Source organism: Terrapene carolina, unplaced genomic scaffold, assembly GCF_002925995.2.
Source record: "Terrapene carolina triunguis isolate 2854851 unplaced genomic scaffold, T_m_triunguis-2.0 Scaffold234, whole genome shotgun sequence".
In the NCBI taxonomy this organism is placed as follows: domain Eukaryota; kingdom Metazoa; phylum Chordata; order Testudines; family Emydidae; genus Terrapene; species Terrapene triunguis.
In genome coordinates this window covers 3,395,364-3,409,368 of record NW_020664585.1, presented here as the reverse complement: position 1 = coordinate 3,409,368, position 14,005 = coordinate 3,395,364, and the positions used below count along the sequence as shown (strand labels likewise).

General features: G+C 54.1%; 1 protein-coding gene across 2 annotated transcripts in view; it reads left to right on the top strand.

Annotated features, from left to right (window-relative positions):
* Nucleotides 1-288: 288 nt before the first annotated feature.
* FAM222A (family with sequence similarity 222 member A) overlaps nt 289-14,005 on the top strand; it is an 85,119-nt gene continuing 71,402 nt past the window's right edge. The window contains exon 1 of one of the 2 annotated variants that reach the window (XM_026656857.1): nt 289-348. The gene's annotated coding sequence lies outside the window, so the exon portion shown is untranslated. Of the gene's footprint in view, nt 349-11,956; nt 12,035-14,005 lie in introns of those variants that run through there. The other variant, XM_026656858.1, reaches the window with a different exon arrangement.

The window sequence follows — 14,005 nt, the reverse complement described above, 5'->3', positions numbered from 1 at the left end:
TTTGACCGGATGGTGGTATAATCCCTGGTACAAAAGTCCACATCAATTATAAGAATTCCTACTGTAATCTTAGAAATCTATCTTTTCTGCTGAACGAGCTCATTAAAGAATACCATTCATTTCCATCTCCCCGGGTGAGAAGGGTTTAAATCTCCTGAGCTTTGTGCTACAAAATAGACTTAGGGTGATGGACTTTTTTAAATATTAAAAGAAAGAGTTGATTTTTATTTTTTTTGCAGACTTGCAGCACAGACGAAGCGTAACCTAATTAGGCGAGGATGGTGGGGACGGGAGCCGCTGCAGCTTTAGGAGATCACCGCCTTGAATAGCTTCCCCATCTGTCGACTGGTAAATGTATCGCTTTCCTCAATGCACGTCTTTGATTACATGCCGAGGCCCTGCCGCCGCCTCCCCTCGTGCTGTGAAAAGAGCCATCTCCCAGAGAGAATGAGGTTTCCTCGGGCCATCCTGGCAAGCCCAAGAGGAGTGAGCCAACGCAAGATAGGCCTTTTGTGTGTGTTCATTGCTCCCAGGGCAAAGGGGGAGGTGGGGTGGGAAAAGGGACGTGGGAGAGTCATGCTGCCCCTAAACATACAGAGCGGGGTGAAAAATGGGCTTTCCATTTGCCGAGAGCTCTGTTGTACCCAGCGGCATGGTAAGAGGGCAAAGGGTGGGTGCCAACCCAGGGCTGTGGCGAACTCTCCTGTGGAACCGTAAAGACTAGAGAGTTTAGAGCAAAGAGGCGACATGGAGGCAAGGGTCTGATGTCAACCGCGGGGTCTGTGTAGGCTGGAGCAGGGCGCTCCCCAGCACAGGCTAGTTCTGATGAAGACGGTGCCAGCCACTTACAGAGGGAAGCATGTAGGGCAAGAGACGAGCAGCAAGTGCTACGCCCGGAAAACGTAATCTAAGCGTGCCGTCCGCGTTGCCACCGCTGTGTCGTGGTTCTGTGCAGGGGTGCTGGCCGGCTGGGGCACTTGCCTTTCTGACGGTGCAGGCTGGAGCGCGGGGGTGAATTTGTGGTCTGCGTTAACAGGGTCAGACATGTGTAGATTGTGCAGTGTGTGTGTGTGTGTGTGTGTGTATGTTGCCGCAAAGGCTCTATGCAAACATGTTAATTTGTTTTCTTTCTTCCCTTGCCTTTCAGGATAATTGGTTGCATTTGAAGTCTTTGTGAAAGCCTTTGATTATAGTAATTTCAGCAGTGTGATCTACCCTGGATTCCTTCCTTAGATTCTTTCACCGTTCAGGCACTTGGGGCCTGTAATTACATGAGCCAGTGCAGCTCTGCCTTGGTTTGCAGCGTAGCTGGGAAAGAGTTGGGCTAGTTGCCCTCTGGCAGCTGCCGCCTTGGTCTGGGCAGGTGAGCGGCGTGTCCCTGGTGTGATGCTTCAGGAGCGCGCGAGATGTGTGGAGTGAGCAGCTCTTGGACACACAGTGGGCCAAGTGCAGGGAGTGTAGGCATAGCAAAGCCAGGCCATTCTAGGCCTCTCTGTAGACACCCAGTGGATTAGCAGAGCCCTGCTCAACCAGCAGTCCAGGAGCCTGGCCGAGCTCTGCTGAGCCCCCGTCGCTCTTCGAGCCACATTTGATGGGGGGGGGGCGATTGCTGAGGAGACGGGAGCAGAGGGGCTAAGGGTATTTGTGCTACTGAAATGAAACTCAGTGCTAAGTTCTGCGAGTCCCGCGCAGAAAAGCCATGCAGTGCAGGCTGAAATGCGTGCAGCATGGGGAATGGGGATTACTGCACACAGCACGGAAAGGGGTGGTGTGTGTGTGTGTGTGTGTGTGTGTGTGTGCAAGTGTAACTGGGTTAGTGTCTCGCTCAGGGTCGTCTCATTCAGGACTGGAAGCCTGGCTGGAGCAGTTAGCACTTTCCTATGGCTGTCTGAACAGACGTGTTTTGTGTCTCCTGATGGCTGCAGCCTGAACCTAAGCGGCCAGTGCAGGGTGGCAGTTGGGATCCCCAGTGCTCTGACCCTTCCCTGCTGCTTGGCAAAATGCCTCTGTGTTTGCAGGCTCCCCATCCTGAGCCTTCATTGCTGTGTGGCGGTGTCAGGGTCCCAATGTAGCGGGAAAACCCACCTCCCCAGGGGAGGAGAGGAGGAGGAGGAGGAGCAGCAGTGCAGGGGCAGGCAGGTCGTTGGGGAAGCGGTTGAGATTTCAGACTGCCTGGCTGGCCCTTGAGAAGCGAAGCCCCCAGGGGCGCGGTGCCACCTTGAAAACTCTTCCCATTGATCTCCTATAAACGTGCGGCCGCCGGAGCCAGAGCTGCGCACGGGATTGAAGCGCGGCGTAATTGTGTCCGACAAGCGTGATTTCTTTTCAAAGTGATGGCGGTGCGGCTTTTTGAAAGGCTGCCCCAGAGGCGGCATTCCTCCCGCGTGCCCTGATCCTACGTGACTTAGCGAGTGTAAAAATGAGGGGAAATCTGTATATTCTAAACACCGCCCGCGCCGCCGGGACCCTCCGTTACCGACGCGCGTGCCCTGGCCCTGCGCCTCTGTTGGCTCCTTCCTGTTCCTGCCCCAAAATGAAACCACCCAAGTCGGCGCTTGACCTTTTGCTAGCATGTTTGCTGCCTTGGCTGGGGTCTGACGTTTTGTTCCTGGTCCCACCTACTGACCTTCTCCTCAGATGTGTGTGCACGCGCCACTTCCAATTACTGACACCCCAGTCAGCCTCTTTCAGCTGCTTTTCACCTCGCTCCGTCTTGCGGCGAGCTGCGCCGGCCCCTCCCCCTCCAGGATGACTTTGTAAATGGAAGCAGACAGCATCCCGGCAGTGTGTGTGTCTCTTTATGAGCCGGCAGGAGATAAGCCCCCCTTCTAATCTAGCCCCCGGCAGCACATGGCTGCTCTCGGTGTCACCTTGGGCTTCGTGTTTATCCCCTTTATGTGCCAATTCAAGTGGAGAGCCACTAGCGAGCTGCCCCCAGACCTGTCCACTCCAGGCAGCCGCTTCCGAATCGGGCACTGAAGAGGCAGCTAGGCTGGCCAGGAGTTGGTGCTGCAAGGACTCGTCCTGCCAGGGGAGGGTTACGTGGCAGCTCCACTGCACACTAGCTCTTCCCTCCTGGTGATCACTGGCCGAGGAGAGCTGCGTCTGAGCGCCGCGGGCTGCGGTGCCAGGGGCTGGATTGAAGCAGGGGCCAGCGTGCTGCCAAGGTGCAGTTCTGTCCCGGCCGAGGTGCTCTGGGCTCGGCCCGTCTCTGCGATCCCTTCTGTTTGGCGAGCTAACGCGGCACGCGACTCCCGAGGCCTCCTGCTCACGTTGGGAATGGAAATCACACAATCCGGATTTATGTCAAGAAGCAAACCCGCTAAGTGTAGGGGCTGCGTGAAATGGTTTCCTCAGGGTTTTATGCTGTGCCCATCCCTGTGGTATCTAAGCCCTGATATCTATTCCAAGGTGGGCGTGGCTATACTGGATCAGACCAGGGCCCACCTGCTCCAGTATCTGGTCTCTGACAGTCATGGGCTGAGCTCCCCCATTTAAAATATCAAGATTCCCTGGAGCCACCAGTTCCAATCAAGGCAGATGTGACTTGTCCCTTCCTGCTTCCAACAGCTCTGCCTTCGGGCTCAGACCTTCTCACGTTAAACACAATTCGCCGACTCAGCTTTGCTCCAGCTCCACCCCAACAATGGCAGAAAGTCCTGTCTACACCGCAGGCCCTTTAAAGAGCCCTTATCCCTGTTTGGTGAGTGAAGGTTGGTCCCAGCGTCCTTTCTCCTCTGTCTCCTGTGCGCCTATTGGCTGTTGCTTTTCTCCCCAGAGGTGGTTGCATTTCATTGGGGCTGTTTGTGATGCACTTTGTGGATCCTTCAGCCTGGATTGTCCTATATAAGTGCAAGATGGTGATTGTTAGATGCATTCAGCTCGTGTTAAACAAGACACTTCTCTCAACAAACGTTTCCCTGATCAATAGGCTACAGAGGGGCTTCATTTATAATTCCACTTGTAATTTTTCCATCAGATGTCTGTCTGTCTCATGAGAAGTCAGTGTGTCATTGCACAGTTATACCGACTGAATGGCAGCACGTTTCTCTCTGCTAGGTGTTTATAGAGGGCCACTCAACAGAGCGTCTAGGGTGTGGGCCCCATACCCAGTTGCTAATTCAGGTCTGTAAATCTGCCTTGATTGTTTTCCTGGTGATCTTGCTTTATGTCAGTTTGGGGGTTTGAGGCTGGGGGATGGGAGTGACATTCCAAGAATCTTAGGTTACTGTGGGAGCAAAAATCTTCTACCTGCCTATCTGAAATCAACACCTCGTGTTCAGAATGTCTCCTCGGTGTAACTTCCAGGGGGGGCTGCCATGGGAGTAGAGCTGTGCCCTTCCCCCATGAGTGACGTGGGACTAAAGAAATATGGGCATGCTATTTCCCACCCATTCTACTGGACATCGGTGGTGCATTTTGTCTGTAATGAAGTAATAATTGTAGCTAATCAGTATAGCAAGGCCTGGAGGCATTGTTATTGGTTTCAGTGCAGTGCGCTGATTTCTCCAGTCTCAAAAGTAATGTTGCCTCTGTTTTTCATGTTGCACTTTTCTCTGATAAATGCATGGCTGTTCCACCTGGGGGTTGCATCTGCACACCCTGCTCCGGCTGCCAAAGCGAAGGCTGTGACCCCGTTACATGAGCTTACAGCAAATCCTCCAAAGGGAGGGAAATGGCCCCGTAAAGTGGCTCTGACGTAAAGGACAACATGGAGTCACTTTTTAAAGGGGGTTTGATCAACTCCAGGAATTGCTAGAGCTGTGTTCTTGCAGTGGCTTTAAAACCAAAAAAAAAGCTTCTTTTGTTTTTTTGTTTTTTTTAAGTATCTTCCTTGAGCATTTTGCAATAAAAAGAAACCAAAATATGGCCTCTTGGATTTAAAGATTCCACAACAGTGTTGTAAATGCAAATGCAGCATACGTGAGTGCGTGGCTTTTTTGTTTAGCTAAAACCCCTTTCCAAAGCAACGTAAGTTAAACCCAAAAGCCACTCTTATTCCGGGAGAAAAGTCAACCCAGGGAGTTGTATACCAGTCTAACGATAGCCATAAAATTCACACCTCCGCTCACACCACTATAACTTGCCCTTGTGACAAGCCCTGAGGGAAGTACAAAAATCAAAGTGCTTCAGTGATGAAAAGTTTGGCTCCAAACCCCAGTGCCTAGTGTGGGCCTGCGGTGACTCGAATATGCGACTCAACGGCAGATCTTCTGTGGAGCCCCGAGAACGCTGCCCTCCTGTGCCTCCTCGTACGTTGCAGAACTGAGGCCTTCGATGGCCAAGATCCTCCTCGTAGCCGACGGTGTCGCTAGTAACCGAGCTAAGGAATTTTCTTCCATATTTTCTTTTAGTCTCTCCCTCGGCCTGGTTCTTCTGCTGCCCAAGTCGGCTGCCATTCCGAAGGCATCTGAGAGATGTTGGTTTCGAGGCTCATTATTAACCTGTTAGAGAGCTCTTCCTGCTCACAGCTAAAATAGATCTTTAATCTCTGCCCAAAATAGCTCATTTGATGGGAGGCTGCTTTAAAGCTGACACGTAAATTTCACCAGGCTGCCCCAGCCCCCACCTTGGTGTCTGCAAATGCTCAGTAGCACTTGGGTTGTTTTTTTTTTTAAGTCTGTTATGTACACATCGGATACCTTATTTCTTCCATCAGATCATTTGTAACAGTCGCTAGGCAATTTACTCCCATTCTCTGATTCAGTTTACTCTTTGTGCTGAAAGAGTAACTATGCATTTTTAACTATGGAGTAACTATCCATTTTTCTATGCAGGGCTGAATTTTTAAAGTCCTCGTCCCATCTTTTGTGGCCTCATTGAGAAGCAAAAGAGTTTGGGTTTGTTTTTAAAACCGGCACTTTTCGAAGCAGGGTTGGAAGGGAAAACATTTGGTCGGAAGCCGAGGAGCAGGACCGATCCAGTGGCGTGGCGATTGCTGAGCCGTGTCTTAAAGGGATGCTCTTGGGAGATTTAAAAAAGAAACGGCTCAAATCCTGGAAGATTTTCTGTGGAAATTCCCATGGGTGTAACAAAGTCCTTATCGTTTGGGGGCGAGTGGGAAACCCGAGCCTGGTACTAGCAGCCCTGTCGCTTTCTTGGAGTTGAAAAAATAGCGAACGTTGAATCCATCCATTTTTTGTTGTTGTTGCTGCTTGTTTTACTTCCTTTGTCCCTCTCCAGTTGGACAGTGAAATTCAACTGGTGAGTTTTACTTCCGAGACCTCACTCCCCCTCTTGATCCTCCCCCCTTTATCATAGCTGCTGAGTGGGGAATGGGGAAGAAATAGCAAACCTGGGCTTTGATGGCTTCCCTGCCTGGGGGTTTGGTTCTGCTGGGGAGGTGCAAAGTTCATCCGCCTTAACTCTCTGCTGACAGTTGTTAGAAAAACGTCCAAGCCTGGCTCCCAAACGAGGCGAGTCGGGTCTGTGGAAGCAGCACAGCTAGGCAGTGGCTCACACTTCAGCTTTTGCTATAAACTGTGGCTTGTTTGTGTCTGGTGTTTGCCCGAGCCGGGGGGGCCCCTATGGCAGGCTGCCTTTCAGAACAAGGTTCTGTTAAATGGCTTTTGAGTGTAAGACACCCCCCCCACTCCCCAGCTGCAGGAAATAGGTAATAACCAGGCTTTGAAGATCACATGGCCTGAAGCTGTCACGTTGGCCTGTTCAGCTGGTGTATTGTGGTGCTAAAGCTAGTCTGGCTTTTCTCTAGCGGGGCTCTGTTTAGGGAGGCTGTGGTGTTCTTAGGTGGGGAGTGCTGGTGAGCGCTAACAAGCTGGAGGCTGTCTGATACGGGGCATGTATTCCCACCTCACCTCTCCTCTCCCCAGCTGCCCAGCTCCGTGCACTGCAGGTTGCCGAGTCTTGAAAGGCCTTTGTGCCCTGCTGTGGGCTGAGCACAGGCAATAGGCATTCCTTGGGGTTAAGGCCTTTGGGGTCTTGTTCTGGGAATCCCTGTCGGACTCGCTGTATTCTCCGGTGCCGACACTGAGCACTTGCAGCTCCGGCACCACCCGGCGTGGCACTATGCAGCGTAGCGGCCTCTCTTCTGGAGCAGGCCTGGGCCAAAATAGCAGGTTGGGCGTGAGGCGCTTTGAGAGGGGCGTGGGGAGCTCGCGGGGTGCGACAGGCCCACGTCAAGGTCCATTGGCAGAAGCACGGGCCGAGCCTGGGGTGCCCCGACAGGTGTGTGGGGAGCCAAGGTCAGGACAACCAGCCCAGGGTAGGGGGAAAGTGGAGATTGGCAAGGCGTAGATGGGGGGGCATGAGTGCCTGCCTTGGTCACTAGCAGTTCTCTTTGTGCCCCTATCTGCGAGCTGTTCTAGTCTGTCGTTCTTCAAGGGCCCGTCCCATGCTCCTAGAAGGCCGTACGTGTGTGACACGGCTGCACTGTCCCGGGCGAGGTACCAGCCTAGGGTGATTTCTCCTTGGGTACTGCTCCTCTTCCGCGCACGGGGCAGGCGACCTGGAGATGCTGGCATCCTGGGTGGTATCCCGTCTGCCTGGGCACGGGTCTGGGGAATGAGGCTGTGCTGAGAAACCTGCAAGGCCCAGCACTGGGGGAGGCGGGCGGAAGAGTGTGGCTCTTGCGATTACTCTGGACTCTTCTGCCTTTTAAGTCGAGTTGACGTATGAATAGTTTTCAAAGTCAGCCCAAGGCCGTGTTAAGGAGGTCATGGCGGAGCCTAACTTCCACTTTATTGCTATCTTAATTAAAAGAACCATTCCAGAAGGACAAAGGATAAGCCACCAAGCCGTGCTGGTTGCTTTGCTGCTCTTTTAATTGAAGAATCGTTCCAGCAGGGACCTGCTTTGGGGTTTTGTCAGGTTTTTTTTAGACGGGTGTTTTGCATAAAATAACATCCCCCAGCTCCCTGGGTTTTCGAGCTGTGAAACTCCTGGCTTGTGCGGCAGCCTTGGGCAGTTTGTCTTTTTATTGCCATGGTGTTAAAAGGCAACGGAAAGAGGAGTGGGGAGATGGCAGCCAAATGTTACCTCGCTATATAAAGGCCTGGTGGGAAAGCTGTAAAGGGGAGTGGGTTTGTCCGCTGGGGGCCTGCTTTGCAGGATGTGACGTTCCCCCTGCGAGAGGGAGAGGGACCCAGCGCTTAATAGCACACTAATGCGTAAACTTCTCCCTGAGCGCCAAGGAGGGGCTTGGTGACTCCACCGGTTCCTTCTACTGCTGCCAAACCTGGGTGAATAAAGGCAGTGTTAGCTCCCTGTCCCCACCGGCAGCAGGGAGGGGGGAAGAGCCGCAGGCTGGCTCTTCCCGGAGATGATGTGAGCGCTGACCCATGGGAGAACTAGTGATGGAAGCATCAGCCTAGGCTGGGATAAGGTGAGGCTCGCCTCATGTAGCCGGGCACTGCCCGGCGCTGCTGTAGTCGGTGTAGCTGTCTCTTGCCTCATTCTCTTCACCAGCTGGGCATGGAACCCGGGTCTCCTGAGTCCCAGTCCAGGACTCCAGAGGTCACGTCGCCACTTCTGCTTTCTAATGACTCCTGGCCTCCCTGACTCTGGCTGTGGGGGCATCTGGGCCAGCTTCCCGGCCGCTCCTGTGAGAAGCAGTGGGAAGCCCATTGAGTCTAATCATGACCGAGCGAACTGTGCTCTGCCCCAGCGTCACTGATGCTCGGGAGTTTATCACTGAGTGTTTTTCTTAGAGCCCCGGCGTGAGATGCCAGGAGAATTTTGGCTTTCATATACACTTTTTTTTTCTTTTTTTAAATAACAAGTTTCTTGCTTTCAGTGTTGTGGTGAAAAGCTTGGTTGAAAAGGTGACCCCGAGAAGCTTAAAAGGCAGAAGCCAAATAACCAGATCCCAAATTCATTCATTTCTTTTAAATGTCCTGGTTTGGGGGGACACTGGCTCATGAGTGGGGCCCTAGCCATGCTGCCGACCACGGGGCTTTCTCCGTTTCTACACTCCGATGCCGTGCCCCATGCTCCCCCGAAGGATGGCCGCTAAAAGGTGCGGGAGCACGGCCAGCATTAACAACTCGCATTGAGGGATTCATTTCGCTTCGTGTCCTTCAAGTATTCGGGGCCCAGCTCCCCGCCCCTGGGGCGACACCAGCCGCTTGGGCCACTGGTTTCAAGGGTTCTTGATCCTGAGCCAGATGGTCTTTGCTGTACGAGGGACAGGTCTCCGAGGCAGGGCAGCGGAGGGCTGTCACCCTTTTAAGAAGAATAGTGGGGCCAGGCGCTGTGTCACAATGTGACCCTCGCTGGAGGAAGTGGCCGTGTCCTTGGTCAGTGCGTCTCGCTCTGTGCTCCAAAGAGACTTGCTGTGGAGAGGAGGAGGGACAGCCATTCTCCCTCTGCCCTCTATTCTGGGACCTGGAGCCCTGCAGCTGGTGACAAGGAAACGGCCCATGTCACAAGGCCAACATGGACCTTTTCTGTTTTGAGAGGCCACCATGCGCTCGCAGAGATGCTTGAGCTGCCCCCCCCCCCCTCCATTTACAACCCGGGGGGCTGGTGACCAAGCCTGGTGACCATGGGTGTAGAACACGCCCCCCCCCCCCCCCCCCCCCATGCATCAAGGGGTCTCTGTTTGCACGGCTCTGTGGAGGGTAGATGTGGGCTTCAGTTCGTGGCGGAGGGGGTGTGCAGGGCCGGCACAACCCATTAGGCGACCTAGGCGGTCGCCTAGGGCACTAACATTTGGGGGGCGGTGGCCGGGTCCTTCAGCCGCCCCGGTCATCGGTGGTATTTCGGGGGCAGGACCTTCCGCTGCCTAGGGCGGCAAAAAAGCTGGCAGCGCTCCTGGGGGTGTGGTGACTGGGCTGGGGGTTGGCACTGTCAGGGTGGGGGCACAAGCTCGGCTGAATTTTAACCTTGTAAGGGGTGCTGGGGTGCCGAGTGCTCAGGACAGGCCAGAGTACCAGCAAATGGGTTAAAACTACAGTAAACAGAATTATCAGATGCGTTGGAAGAGTCAACACAGCTTTTCTAAAAGGAAATCATGCCTCACCAATCTATTAGAATTCTTTGAGGGAGTCGTAAAGCATGTGGACAAAGGTGATCCCGTGGATAGTGTACTTGGACTTTCACAAAGCCTTTGACAAGGTCACACACTTATTCCTGCTGGAATTCTGCACCACTGTGCAAGGCAGAATTTGCGCAGAATTAATGTTCCCTGCAAAAATTTATTTTTGCCACGCAGATTTGATTATCGTGATTAGCAGCACTATAAACACACACGGTGCTTTGCTGGCATGCATGGGACCTGTCCTCAGTCTGAACAAAGCCAGACTAGTCCAAAACTGCAGTGCAGGCTGGGAAGAGAGGGAGGGTATTACCAAGCAGGGTGGGGGGTGTCTCAGCAGTGTGGGGGGCTATACAGAGCCTGGGTCATGGCTGTTCAAACCTTTGATTAGTCCCTTGGGTCCAAATGCCATCCAGATACTGCATCCAGTGTCGCAGTGACGAGCGCGGTACAAGAACCATAGAGGAGAGAGGAGCACACAGTTGTTTTTTTCCCCGTGGTGTCTTTCATGCCAAGCATTGCTTTGGATTTGGTCTCTGCTAGGAGACTGGCCTGTCACACTGAACAAGTGGTAGCAGCAGAGACTAGTGCAGAGGGGCCCTTGTGTCTTGCTGTCTGTGCTACAGCTCCCCACGCTGCTGTCACCGGCTTCTCCGTTCCTGGGGTTGCCTCGCCAAGGCCGTCCAGCTGGAGCAGGGACTGCCGGAGCACTGGCCGCAGGGACTGCGTCCCCCAGGACGGATGTGCCATTGCGGCCCGGGGGGGGGGGGGGGGGGGGGGGGGGATTAGGCAGCACCGGCTCAGTGCAGTGGTTGTGCCCTGCTGGCATTGCCTTGGCAGAGCTGCGCACACACAGTCTTGCCTGGGCACAGCTGGTGGGACCAGGGCCTCAGGTACAGACAGGGGTGCATTAAAGGGCTGTCCTGTGTTCGCCTCTCCCCAAGGAGTCACCGGTGTCTCAATAGACTTGTTCCCAGTTGGCTGGGGGCAGGGCTGTTTGTTCCCCCATCTTCCACGGGGTATTTGGGATTGAACACAATCTGCCTGTGAGCTTGTCTGCCCGCTGAGCCATTCCCCGCTCCCTCTCCGAATTGGCAGCATGCGGGGTGGGTCAGTCACCTGCTCTGGGGGCGGACGTTTGCTCTCTGGCCAATGGGTCTGCAGGTTGTGGTGGGTGGGACAGTCAGTGGGCAGGTTCAGGTGGCTCCCTTCTAAGGAACAAGGCTTTGGTTTCCATCCAAACCTCCCCAGCTGTAATCAAAGGAGGCGCAGTCCAGGCCAGGGATTTAGCTGGGCTGAAGAGACAGCCCAAGGTGGTCTTATTTTTAGCTGGCATGAACCTGGGAAAATAATTGTCCTTGCAAAGCACTTGCGGCCTTTTCCTGGGGACCTTTAACCAGGTTATCTGGGCCTCCAGTTGACTAGCTGAGCCTGCTTCTGCTATGCACAAAGATCGTCCTTTAAAGACCAAGCAAGAGAGGCGCTGGGGCAGAATCTGGCAGTATGCAAATCCATCTAGCCATTACCAGGCGCTTTCATTTCTTATTCCTGTCTCTGTCACGGTGCGGGGGACGGGGAGGGTGAGCTGGATGAAGGGCAGGAGAACTCCTCACCAGCTGGCCCAAAAACGTAAAGAAACCAGCTAAATAATAAGCAGGAAAATAATCACTTTTAGCATCATTCTCCATTACGACCCCCAGCCTCCAGTTTTAATCAGAGGCGCCTGTGTTGCTTTAAGAGCTATGGGTTTTAAAGATCACAAGAGGGGTTAGAGAAAATTACCCTTGACTCTTACATGCTAATGTAATCTCTAACCAGATCTTCAGTACTGCAGCTAAAATTGCTTTTTAGATTAACATTTAATTATTAACAGGGCTCTCTGGAAGGCCTGGGGCTTGTGTGTGCGAGAGGGGGGAGAGCAGGGAGCTGGCGGCTCTGAATGTATTAGACAGGCCTGATGGAGACATTTGCAAGCCGAGAGGGGAAGGTCGCTGCGCGGCCGATGGTAACGCGCCGTGCTTTATTGCAGCCCTCGGCAAGGTGTCGTCAAACTTTCTTTTTGATTTTATCTTCTATTTCCCGTAATTTACCGAGGGGTGACCTTTCCCATGTTAACTCATTCCGGGACCAAACTGTCAGCTTTGCTAATTGACTAGCCTGCCCTTCTTCCGCACGCCTCCCTCCCCTTCCCTGCCAAGGGTGAGCATAAATTACCTGGGAACTTCCAGCCCAGAATATCTGGGAGAGAGGCTGCTCGGGAAGCCAGGCTTCCTCCACCGCCATCCCCAGCGCTGCCGGCACGTCTGTCCGTAGAGCAGGGCTGCTCTGAGCAGAGACAAGGGAGGGGTCTGAGTGCAGGCCTGGGAGCCTGGACTCGCAGTGACTCTTGATGGGGGCTTTCAGTCAGTCACTCAACTGCTCTGACTCTGTTTTCCCTTCTGTACAATGGCGATAATGTGTGACTTTGTACTGCAGTAAAGCCCAGAGACCCCATTGCGCTAGGTGCGGCACAAACGCAGCTTGTCCGTGCCGTCTAGGGGAGGGGATTTGGAGGCAGTTGGAAGGAGCTCTGTTCTGCCGTGGTGTATCTGGGGAAGTGCCACCTTTCAGTTCCTCTCAAAGTGGTTATTCTGCCTGATAGATCTCCGCTCTCTGGGCCGGCTCAGGCTTTGCTAGGGGAGCGCGTCGCCGTGTCAGCTGCCACCGGAGCTCAGCCAGCTGCAGTCACTGCCGTGCCGCTCGGCCGCAGGAGGAGCCTCTGCAAGCACCAAGAGGAGGCAGCTCTGGCCTCCCCCCACTGCCTCTCTCCTGCTGGGGGCGCCCCAGCCACCAGGGGCAGAGGTGGCTGGAGACAAGCTGTGGGTCTCTCCCCCTTCTCTGATCATTGCAGCAGTGCTGGCCCCACTCGGTGGGACAGGGCTAGGCAGTCTCCTCCCGCTAAGCACAGACCTGGCCTCATGGAGCGACCGAGCCTGCTGCTGGGCCTGGTGGGAACATGGATCCTCTTGGGGCCGAGCGTACAGCCAGCAGCTTGGCGCTGACGTCCTGCCAGCGGGCAGGGGAGGGATGGCTGGGAGGAAGGCCAGTGCAAGCGAAGGCTGGCTGGGTAGAACGTCCCTGCTCTCTGTGGCTGCAACGGCTGGTTTCTGCAGCCGCGTCCTCAGCTACGGGCCTGATTAAAGTGCTTGAAGATGTACATTGATTATGGAAAAGCGGCTTTGAGGAGGTGGCTTGGGCCTGGCACCTTTCTTGATGTTGTCCCACGTGTGAAGGGGGCGGCACCAAACGGGTCGAGGCCACCAGGCAATGCCATTTGAATCTCTCCATGCTCACCCAGTGCTGCTGGGCCGCTTCGGCGCCATTGCCACGGTAAGGTGTGCTGGGCCGTTCCCATGCTGCCACGGGCACTGTCCACCAGAAACCGAGGGACCGCTGGGACTTGGCAAACTGACTGCAGGAGAGGGGCAGGTGCCCAAAGGCCAGGGGAAATGGCTTCTTTAGGTCCCGTCCAAACAGCTGTTTTCAAACACATACATTTCCCTCCCCTGTTTGAAACCCAGACATTGGAACTCTGGTTATTATCTGTATTACCGTCGCCCCAAAAAGTCCCAATTGAGAGCCAGGCCCCATTGTGCCAGGCACTGCACCCTGAAGAGCCCACAGTCTAACGGGCCGGGTGGAGATTGGCAAGGGAAACCGAGTCACAGAGAGTGCTGCCCCTGAGCCACCCGTCGTGCGTGCAGGTGAACCTGACAGTAAGTAGAAGTGAATCGGCGGGCTCAGATTTCATTGTCCAAGCTGGGACGAACACAGGAAAGAAACCCCTAAAACTCCCCTCATAGCGAAAAGTAACCTGGGGTGCGGCCGTTCTTGCTGCTCTGCAAACAGCAGTACTGGGTTGTTGCTACTCTAGGGAAGGAGTTGTGCTTGTTTAAAACACCCTCTGAATTGAATGTGTCTCTTGAACGTTCTGGGCCTGGCTTGAATCAGCCAGAGCTGGCCTGTTCGATG